Genomic DNA, 10,484 nt, shown 5'->3' on the forward strand with positions numbered 1-10,484 from the left:
AAGCTTTCCCTTCCTCCTAACTTCCCTGTGTTTTTCTTTTCTTTTCTTTCTTTCTAGCAATTGTAGTTAAATGACTTACCCAGGTTCACACACCAATAAATGTCTAAGGCTGCATTTGAACTCAAGCCATCCTGACTCCAGAACTGGTGCTCTATTCACTTTGCTACCTAGCAGTATCCTAGGGTATTACACACTCCTAGGCACCCAGGCTCAAAACCTCGGAGGCATCTTTGATTCAAGTCTCTCCTTTATCCCCAAACCACAATCAGTTACCAAGTCCTGTCAATTCTGTCTTCACAACTGTTGTCACCTGTGGCCTCTTCTCTCCATGAGGTTGCTACAGTATATGTTATAATAGGCTCCTAAATCCTCCCTTCACTGTTTCCACCTGTCCAATGAATCTTGCACACTCCTGCCAAAATAGCCCATCTAATCACAGGTCTGATCCTACCATTCCCCTGCTCACAAACCTCTCATGGCTCCCTACTGCCTCATGGATAAAATAAAAATGTCTGAGCCTCATATGTAGGGCCCTCAGTAGTCTGACTCCTACCTATCTTACCAGACCTATTTCTCCTTACTGCTGTTCATGTACTCTATTCCAGCCAAACTGAACTATGAGTTGTTCTCCAAACAGGCTATCTCCCACCTCCATGCATTTACCTAGGCTGTTCCCTATTCCTGAAATGCACTCCCTTCCTCAGCTTTCTGAAGTCAAAGGACCTAGGTTTAAATCCTGTTTCTAGTACTTATTAGCTGTGTGACTTTGGATAAGTCACTTAACTTCTGCTTGCTCCAGTTTCCTGAATTGTAAAATTGAGGTTATAATAGCACCTAACTCGATCAAATGGTTGTTGTGAGAATCAATTGAGATAATATTTGTAAAGCATGCTCCACAGTGCCAGGCATGTCCCCTTCCTCCCTTTCCCCACTCCTTGGGCAAGTCATATAGTCTCCCTGAACCTGCTTCCTCCTCAGTAAGATGAGAAGTTGGCGAGATGGCCTCTGTAGCCCCTTCCAGCTCAAAATCTGTGGGCTTTTGGTCTCTAACATTCAGAATCCTTGTATTTCCTCAAGCTGATTCGCCAAGCCCTCTGGGAACCTTTCCTTGATTGATCCCCCAGCTAAAAGTTCTCCTCCTCCCCATTCAGATTTTCTATCTGAGCTCTCCTTCACCTTCCCAACACCTACCTTCCATCATGCTTCTCTTGACTATGTTGCTCCCCTCAGTTTATCCCAGGAGAATATTGAGTTCCTTGAGGATAGAGATAAAGTCAGCACACAATGGGTGTTTAATTAATGTTTGTTGAATTAGATCGAATTGCCTCCATAGTGGACAGGGATTAGGTCTTAGGAAGCAGCATGGTGCAATGGAAAGAGCCCTGGCTCAGGAGGCAGAGGGCCTGGGCTCAGATCCCATTTCTGCTACTCACTGCCTTCAAGACCTTGGACAAGTCACTTGCCTCTCTGAGCCTCAGATAGTACAATGAGAAGGTTAAACGAAATGAGTTCTAAGGTCTCTCTTCATCTTCTATGGTCTTTCAGTTCTCTCTCTGTCTCTCCCTCCTTCTTTTCTCTGTCTCTCTGACTCTCTCTCTTCCTCTTTTTGCTTTCTCTTTCTCCTTTCGTCTCTGACTCTCTTTCTCCTCTCTGGCTGTCTGTGTCTGTGTCTGTCTCTGTCTCCCTCTCTCCCTCCCTCAATCCCTTCCTCTCTCTGGGTCTCTCTGTTTCTCTCTGTGTCTCTCTCCCCCTCCTTTTCTCTGTTTTCTTCTTTTCTCTCTGACTCGCTCCCTTCCTCTTCTCTGTCTAACTGTCTCTATCTCTGTTTCTCTGTCTCTGTCTCTCCCCCCTTCTCTCTGACTCTCTCTCTCTTCCTCTTTTCTCTCTTTCTCTCTTCGTCTTTCACCCTCTTTCTCTGTCTCTTCTCCCTCTTTTCTCTCTCCCTCTTCTCCCTCTCTCTCTGTCTCTGTTTCCCTCTTTGTCTCTGTCTCTCTCCCTCCCTCCTTCTTCTCTCTCTTTAACTCTCTCTCTGTCTCTCTCATTCTCTTGTGTTCCCCCAAACTACTTTAACATAGGGTTAAGCACCTCCCTAAAAATACGTGCTGCTTTGTTGACAGCGGGTATGGGTTGCATGGAGCCATCCACAACCTGTCCTGCTGTGCAGCATCTGGACATAAGCCGCCCTTCTTCACAATAAGGATTCTCTAAACAGCAGAATGAGCTGCCCCAGAAGTGAAGGGGCTCCCCCCTTATGGGAGGTCTTTAACCAAAAACTTGTGACCACTCATTAGGTTTGATGTAGAGGGTAAAGGTTGGACTGGATAACCTCTGAGGCCCTATGATTCTGGGAATTAGACAGGAACAGAATTAAGAAACCCGCCTGAAAAACTGGAAACTGATCATTTCTCTCATTCGGACCATGTGAATACCAAAGGACTAAATGTTTAATTTCTTGGAAACTAATTCATGTAATTAGCACCTTGTTTATCCAGGCCAGGGATGATTAAATCCCTGTTCTTGACTCCAAGTGGTTTGACTTCATCAGCTGAAATACTCCCTTGGGCCCAGACTGGGACATCAACTGGGCAGGAGATCCCTAGGGGATGGGCAATATTGCCTTGAATACTGCCCCAGGGGAGCCACTCATCCTCATCAATTTCTGTTGAAAGTTGCTCATCTGTTGATGGGATTCTAGAGGAGAAATGGAACCATCTGATGCTTTTGATTTGTAATAAGCAAGAGTGAGAGAGGTAGTTAGCGAGTAAAAGGCACCCTCGATTGGTGGATGGTGGGGAAGGGACAAGAGAACCATGGAATAAGCATTTATTAAGCACCTTCTATATGCCAGGGGCTGTGCTAACCCAGGATCCCCGAATTTGAGCCCCTCCCCTGTTACTTCTTGGCTTTCAACTCAATTCATTTCTACTTTCTGTGCCTCAGTTTCTACATCTGGAAAATGGGGGGAATAATCCCTCTCCTGCTTCCCTGGCAGGAAAGTTATGAGATTCAGATGAAATAATGAATATGAAAGCACCACATAAATGCTAGGGATTTTAATGAGGGCAGGAAATGAATGTGTCATATTTCATCTTTGTGATGGATGGAATGTAAGGTCTATGAAAGCAGAGACTGCTTTTTTTGTTTTGTTTTTATCTCTGCAGGGCCTAGCACAGGCATACAGCAGGTGGTAAATAAAAGCCTATCGACAGATTCTATCTTGTGATCTGTCCTCTCCTTTTTCTGACCCCTTCTGGCAGTGGTATAAACTCAAACAGCTCAGTATATTTGTAGAGCGCCATAGCCGTTTGTAGTATTCCCTCCAGGGCTTCCCTAGACTTCAGATACTTTGTAGGTAGAATGACAGGAATGAATTAGGGGATCTCTAAGCACTAACATTTGATTCAATGGCTCATAGTCCATCCTTCCCAATTTTAAGTGGCTTGCATAGTGTTCAAGGGCCAGGATTAAAAGGTGATTATTGAGGCAATTAGCTGGCATAGCAGATAGGGTGTTGGGTTTGGACTCAGGAAGACCTGACTTCAAATCCATCCTCAGACATGTCCTAGCTGTGTGACCCTGGGCAAGTCACTTAACATCATCTGCCTCACTTTCTTCAACTGTTAAATGAACTGGAGAAGAAAAAGTACCTACTTCTCAGGATTGTTGTGAAGATTAGATTAGATAATTTTGTAAAGCACTTCCTTCTTCCTTCCATCTCTTCTTTCCTTCCTTTCTCCCCTCCTTCCCTCCCTTCCCTTAGGAAGACTTGAGTTCAAATCCAGCTTCAGACCCTTACTAGCTTGTGACCTTGGCCAAATCACTTAACCTCTGTCTGCCTCAATTTCCTCAACTATAAAATGGAGATAATAATAACACCTACCTGACAGGGTTGTTACAAGGCTCAGATGAGATAATATTTGTAAAAGCAGTTACCAAAATGTCTGGCACAAAGTAGGCACTTGATAAATGTTTCTCTCTCTCTTTTCTTCCTTCTTTCCTTCTTCTCTCCCTCCTTTCCTTCTTTCCTTCCTTCCTCTCTTCCTTCTTTCCTCCTTTCTCTTCTTTCCTTCCTTGATTTAGTGTTGGAAGTGACTTTAGAGGGTTACATGTCTTACCCAAGGTCATGGAGAGAGGAAGTAGTAGTCAAGCCAGGATTCAGATCCTCTGACTGAAAGCCCACTGCTCTCGCTGGGGCTGTAGCCCCCTTTTCTGATGTGAATTATTAAGTTCCAGATTGCTGCAGTACCTCAGAGCATTTTGAGAGATTTCCCTCCTACGAGCTTATCCATCCACCTCAAAGGTCACCGTGTGGTCACAGATTCGCAGAATTGAACTCCAGGCTTCGCTAGGCACCTTACCATCCATCCTGCTGTCCCCTTGCCCCTCTCTCCACCCACCACAGACCAGATCACTCTCTACTGTTGTGGTGGCCCTCTCCCAACTGGACCTCCTGCTCCTGACCTGAAGCTGTGCTGCTCTGATTGGGGAGATCTCACCACGTTTGCCCACCCCCAATCTCCCCACTGATTGTGCTTCACCACCAGCTTTCTACCATGCTTCTGCTCATTTAAACACCCTTCTCTCCGACTTTCAACCCCTTGCTTTGGGCATAGCGATCCAAGTAACACTACTATTGCTTCCCAGAGGCAGAGGGGAAGATCCTATCAATTACCAAGTAAATTCTACCCCTTGACCATCTCTGGCCTCCATTTCTTCCCTGTTGACTATTTCCTTCTACCCTGTCTATAGCTTTCTTTGTATATATTTATTTACATAAATTAGACTGTAAGCTTCTTCAGGGCAAGGACTGTCTGTTGCCTCTTTTTGTATCCCTAGCACTTAGCACTGTGCCTGGCACCCAGCAGGTGCTTAATAAATGTTGACTGATTGATTGCATTTCCACTACCTCCAACCCGGTGCTAGGCCTGGGCTCTTGGGGTAGACTCCGTCCAGGTCTTTCCCTCTCTAATCCATTCTTAATTCTGCTGCCAGATTCATCATTCTTTGGCACAGATCTGCTCATATTACTCATGCTCAAAAAATGTTCAATGATTTCTCGCTGCCTACCGAGCAAAGTTCATCATTCAAGGCCTGTCCCAATCCTGATACCTTTCCAGCCTTATTTCCTATTATTCCTAGTCTATATCTCCTCTATACTCCTGCTGAGACCACTAGGTGGCGCTGTGGATAGGGCCATGGGCCGGGAGTCAGGAAGACGAGTTTAAATCCAGCCTCAGACACTAACTTTGTGACCCTGGGCAAGTCACTGAAGAAGGAAATGGCAAACCACCCCAGTATCTTGGCCAAGAAAACCCCAAATAGGGTCACAGAGAGTCAAATGCAATTGAAATGACCAAATAACCACAATAGGAGACATAACATACCAATTGAGAGGTTTAGAGCTTTCCTGAATCCACATCTTCATTTTATACCGTTCTCTATACCTGAAATGCCTTTCCTTCTGTTCTGCAGCTACTGAATTCCTACCCATCCATCTTTTAAAATCCAACTCCAATGTCACCTCCTCCTGGAAGTCTTCCCTGACTAACTCTTCCACTTCACCCCAGTTGGTAAGGGCCCTTTCCCCTAGATAATACATTTTGCTTGCTAGTTGTGTGACCCTGAGGAATCGTTTAAGCCTGTTTGCCTCAGTTTCCTCATCTGTAAAAATGAGCTGCAGAAGGAAATGGCAAATTTTCCAATACCTTTGCCAAGAAAACCCCAAGTGGGGTCAAGTGTAACATGACTGAATAACAAAAACAACTTCCCCCATTAAATTATAAACCCTTTGAGGGCAGGGGCTGTCTCTCTTTGTATTTGTATGTCTGCTACTCAGCACAGTGCCTGGCATATAGTAGCCACTTAATAAATGTCTATCTACTATTGACTCTTCTGGGATTAAGATCACCATAGGTGGAGAGCCCACCCTCCAAAATACTGAAATCTTTAGAGTGTTGTAGTAAGTTCTCAAGTATATAAGTCTTATCTCTTCAAATTGGGAATATGTCTTATTTTTCCTAATATCCTACACCTAAGAAGCCCCATCCCCCATCCCCATCAGGAATAGCACCCTCTGGGTGAGACCTCAAGACACTAAGCCCTAATATATTTAGTTTTGCTTCTCCTCCCTAGAACTGAGTCATCTGGGATTGGTGAGTGAGTGATTGTAATCTACTGTATCTAACCCACCCCAGACCATGCTTCATTCATATTCATAGACCCTGGTCTCCTTGCCATCTGTACTGCTGCTGCTCCTCCTCTCCATCCCACCTATGGACCAGACCTCTAGTAAGATTGCCATCCATGCTGACAGTTAATCCACTCATCTCTGGAACTCCACCCTCACTCTGAATGGGTGAGTACAAAGTCTTGTAATCCACAATATCTAATTCACAAGCATTCAGATATCCAGCCACCATATTGTCATCTGCCCTAAGGTCACACCCATCCCGCTCTTCTCCCCTCCCCCTCTTCCACCTGTTCTGGGAACAGTAATCAATTAAATCCTACCATTCCTTCTGGGAAGGGTGTGTAAATGGACTTGCCTTATCAGTCCACCAGTGACTCGTAGACCAAACTTCCTCCATTTAAGGAGCTGGGTCAGGACATTTCCCACCTGGCTGCCCTACTTTCAGGCTTCTCTGAATCCTCCCCAATTTCCCCTTCCCTGTTTTCTCCCCTTCACCTCCCCTTTTCAGCTTCCCCTTGTCTATTGTCTTCCCCCATTACGCTGTAAGCTCCTTGAGGGCAGAGACGAGGTTTTTTTTTTTTCATTCTTGTATCCCTAGCGCTTAGCACAGTGCCTGGCACATAGTAATCTCTTAATAAATGTTTATTGACTATTGAACTCCCTTTCTTGACCACCACCACCTTTTATGTGATGTCTCCCCTTGTTAGAATGTTACAGTGTGGAACGTGACATACAATGTCAGACACTGATGTGTTGATTAGTCTTGCTACGTGGTTTTCTTTTTTCTTTTGTTATAAAAAATGATTGTCTGGAGGGAGAGGAGAGGGACATATTGGGAAACATCAGTGAATATAAAAACAAAATATACGATGCATTTTTTTTAAAAAAAAGCAAGTGCTACACAATTTCCCAAATGTGTGTGTGTGTTTGTGTGTGTGTGTGTGTGTGTGTGTGTGTGTTGCAGGAGAAGGGGGGGAGATGGAATAAGCCCCTGGAAGGCAGGTCCTGTCTCACTTTTCTATTTATATTTTCTATTGCTTAGCACAGGGCAGCTAGGTGGCACCATAGTGCAGAGAGCGTCTGGCCTGGAGTCAGGAAAACTCATCTTCCTGAGTTCATATCCAGCCTCAGACACTTACTAGTCGTGTGACCCTGGGCAAGTCACTTCACCTTAGTTGCCTCAGTTTCCTCATCTGCAAAATAAGCTAGAGAAGGAAATGGCAAACCACTGTAGTATCTTTGCCAAGATAATCCCAAATAGGGGCAGCTAGGTGGTACAGTGGATAGAGCACTGGCCCTGGAGTTAGGAGCACCTGAGTTCAAATCAGGCCTCAAACACATAACACTTACTAGCTGTGTGGCTCTGGGCAAGTCACTTAACCCCAATTGCCTCACAAAAAAAAAAAAGGAAACCCCAAATGGGATCATGAAAAATGACCGTTTTTTTCTTCTTCCTCTTTTTCTTTTTTCAAGTAATTTCTTTATTATTAGAGATGGTTTTCTGGGAGTAGAAAGGGGAAGGAATAGAGGGGAAAATTTAGGCGATATAAAAACTAAAAAAAAAAAAATCAATACAAATCTATTTTTTAAAGTTAGTTTCCTGCTTACTAAATGTTTATGAATACACTCAAAATTTATTACCATCTGGCCATAACAAGGCAACACCAATATCAGGGTGTTCACTCATGATTCTGGTTTTAAGATTGGGTCCCTCTCTCCACTGCCAAGTACTTTCTTGGCTTCTGACATGGCTGCCATGGTTTTTATTTGTTTGTTTCTCCTTTTTTTTTTATTCTGATGCAACACTAGATTCCTGATGGCCTAAAACCAGAGGTCACCTACATATTCTGAAAACCAGGCTCCATCAGAAGGCTCTGTGTCTATCCAGAGTTCATCTTGAAACATGATGAGAATTTTTAAAAAAGAATTCATTTACATTTGTCTTCAACGCATAATACTCAAAGGTTGGGGCAGCTAGGTGGTGCAGTGGATAGAGCACTGGCCCTGGAGTCAGGAGGACCTGAGTTCAAATCCAGCCTCAGACACTTGACACTTACTAGCTGTGTGACCCTGGGCAAGTCACTTAACCCCATTGACTAGCACAAACAAAAAAAGATAAACATAATTACTCAAAGGCAAATAACAAATGCTTATTGGTTAATTGATTGGTCAGAAGAGATAAGCTCACCTTCTAGCTCTGCTGCTTACTTGCCTGTGTCATCATAGACAAGTCACTTGCCTTCTCTGGGCCTCCATTCCAGATCTTTGCCAAGAAAACCCCAAAAGGGGTCATGAAGAGTCAGACATGACTGAAAACGACCAAATAACAACAAATCTCCAGTTCATTTTTACAGATGAGGAAACTGAGGTAAACAGGGTTAAGTGACTTGCCCAGAGTCACCTAGCTATTAAGTATCTGGGGCTGGATTTGAACTCAGGAAGATGAGTCTTCCTGCTTCCAAGCCCAGCGCTCTGTCCACTGAGCCACCTAGCTGCCCTAATAGTGAAAGACAACGCACAAAAGAAAGCTGAAAAGTTGAGGGGGGGTCCAGAGGGAGAAGGGGACCCAGTATAAAGGCATGATGAAGCCCAAAAGCAGCATAGCTGGGAAATGGGGAGAAGACTCGTCCTGGGCCCCCTCCATAAGTAGAGGCCTTGGAGCCCACAGCTCCATTCTTCAAGCAGAGGGTACTGATGAGGTGTGAGTAGCAAGGCTGATTCAGTCTTCCGGGATAATGAAATTTCCCAGTGAAGAGTTTTAGGGAAAGGAAGGCATCCCTGCTACAGTACACTAAAGAAGAAGTCCTCCAGCTTTTGCCCGCAGGCCTCCAGTGAAGGAGAGTCCACTCCATTCCATTTCACTTTTGGACGACTGTCATTATCAGGAAGTTTTCCCCTTTACAATTGGCTTCTTTGATTCCTGCTTCTGCCCTCTAAGGCCAAGCAAGCAATACAAATCTAATCTCTTTTCCACATGGTGCCCTTTTTGGGCACTTGAAGGCAGCTATTATGCTCCCCCTGAGTCTCTTCTCCTCCTTTTTCTTCCTAACCATCCCTAGTTCCTTCATGGCATGATCTCAAGGCCCTTCTTTTATCTTGGTTGCCCTGCTCTCTACACTCTTTAGCTTATCAATGTCCTTCCTAAAATGTAGCTCCCAGAACTGAACACAATACTCCAGGTATGGTATGACCAGGGCAGAAAACAGTGGGATCATCACCTTCCCAGTCCTAGACGCTATATCCATCTTAACGTAGTCTAAAATCACATTAGTCTTAGGTTATCATATTACACTGTTGACTTATGCCATGACCTTGACCTTGCCATCCACTAAAACTGCCAGATCTCTTTCAGACAGACTCATGTCTAACCACACCTCCCCCATCTTGTGCCAGGGCAGTTGATTTTTTGAACCCAAGTATATAACTTTACATTTATCAGATTTTATTTTATGAAATTCAGCCCAACATTTTAGACTTTCACAATCTTTCTGGATCCAATGGACCTTTCCCAGACACAGCCAATACTCATAGCCTGCTCATCTTGGTAGGATCTGCCAGAGCTTACATTCCTTTGGTACATAGGGTCTTCAAGAACCTAGGGCCACCTCCATGCTAGGACAAAACATCACCAGAGGGCCATAGTGAAGAAGAAAAATATATACAATGCTGACAAGGAATACAATCTGAGTTCAGAGAAGGGAGAAATCAGTGAGGGTCAGGGAAGGTTTGTAGGATAGTGGAAAAAGCATTGGTCCAGAGTCAGTTTTTGGAGCAGCAAGGTGGCGCGGTGGATAGAACACCATCCCTGAAGTCAGGAGGACCTGAGTTCAAATCCGGCCTCAGACCAAATACTTGACACTTACTAGCTGTGTGACCCTGGGCAAGTCACTTAACCCCAACTGTCTAAAAAAAAAAAAAGAGTCAATTCTCAGCCTGACTCTCCAAATAATTTGCTGTGTGACCTTGGACAAGTCTTTTAATTTCCCTGAACCTCAGGTTTCTCATCTGTAAAATACTGATAATAGTTTTTTCCCTATCTAACTCCTTAGGTTGTGGTAGGGATTGAGTTAGATGATGTTTTCAAAGTACTTTTTCACCATAAATATCAAATGGAAAAAAAAAACCCACCTCAGAAAATCACAGAATGTCAGAGATGGAAGAGGCTTTATAGCATAGAATAGTAGAGGTGGGATAGCCCTTGGTACAGAACAGAATGTTAAAGATTAAGGAGAACTTAGAACACAGGATGTCAGAGCTGGGAGGGCCCTTAGAACAAAGAATGGCAGAGCTGGGA

This window comes from Vombatus ursinus, unplaced genomic scaffold (genome assembly GCF_900497805.2).
Source record: "Vombatus ursinus unplaced genomic scaffold, bare-nosed wombat genome assembly UNPS02014859.1, whole genome shotgun sequence".
NCBI classification, from domain to species: Eukaryota; Metazoa; Chordata; class Mammalia; order Diprotodontia; family Vombatidae; genus Vombatus; species Vombatus ursinus.